Below are 1,044 nucleotides of genomic sequence, written 5' to 3'. Positions count from 1 at the left end.
CGTTACCTTTTCTAATGGTACAGTTCACAGAAGAGAAGAGTAAATATATTAATAATTACGGTTAAAAGAGCTTTCCTCTCATTGGTCCAAACTATGCGGAGCCCCGCCCCCTTTGCAGTCAGAAACAATAATTTATATTAAAATAATTTTCATCAGAATCCTAAAACTTTACATCAAAGTGACGACATTTGATTCATTACGTTTAAAAAACAGGAAATGTTACAAAGGAGCAGCAGCTGATTGGCTCATTCTAAACTCTCGACCAATCAGACGTCAGAGTTTTCAGTGGCTGAAGCATCGGTTCTGGTTCTGAGTTTCAAGGTGATTTATTTACTGGAAATGAAGGAACACCAGCAGGGGCCGGGGCGCCATTCTGCTGCTTTGATGGTTACCATGGTAACAAACCATCATGAAACTCGTCCAGAACCTTCCTATGAGGCTCCAGCATGTATCAGTCAGTCGCAGCCCCGCCCACCTCAGCAGCTGTCCAATCACAGGCCTCTCTACATCTTCCTTCTTTGGCCAAAGATGCCATGTGATGTCACTCCACTGTGATGATGTCACTCCACTGTGATGATGTCACTCCTCCACTCCTCTCCCTGTCTTTGTGAGTGCCTCCCCATTATCCTCTCCCTCATCCTCCCCTTTTACCTCCCCCTCCTCCCCTACAATCTCCCCCTCCTGGTCTGCCTCCCCCTCCTCTTTCTCCTCATCCTCCCCCTTCTCCTCCCCTACAATCTCCCCCTCATCTTTCCACTTTACATCCCCCTCTTCAATTTCCCCCTTCTGGGCTGCCTCCCCTTCATCACCCCTTTCCCCCTCCCCTCCAATCTCCCCCTCATCCTCTGCCTCCCCCTCATCCTCTCCCTCCCCTACATTCTCCCCCTCGCTCTGGCTCTGCCTGCGGCCCTCAGGGGTCCCTTCCTCCCTGCCGGGGTCCTCTGAGGTCCCTTCCTCTCTGCCAGGGTCCTCTGAGGTCCCTTCCTCCCTGCCGGGGTCCTCTGAGGTCCCTTCCTCTCTGCCAGGGTCCTCTGAGGTCCCTTC

This window comes from Cyprinodon variegatus, unplaced genomic scaffold (genome assembly GCF_000732505.1).
Source record: "Cyprinodon variegatus isolate N-32 unplaced genomic scaffold, C_variegatus-1.0 Scaffold1029, whole genome shotgun sequence".
Lineage (NCBI taxonomy): Eukaryota > Metazoa > Chordata > Actinopteri > Cyprinodontiformes > Cyprinodontidae > Cyprinodon > Cyprinodon variegatus.
This window is presented reverse-complemented; position numbering follows the sequence as displayed.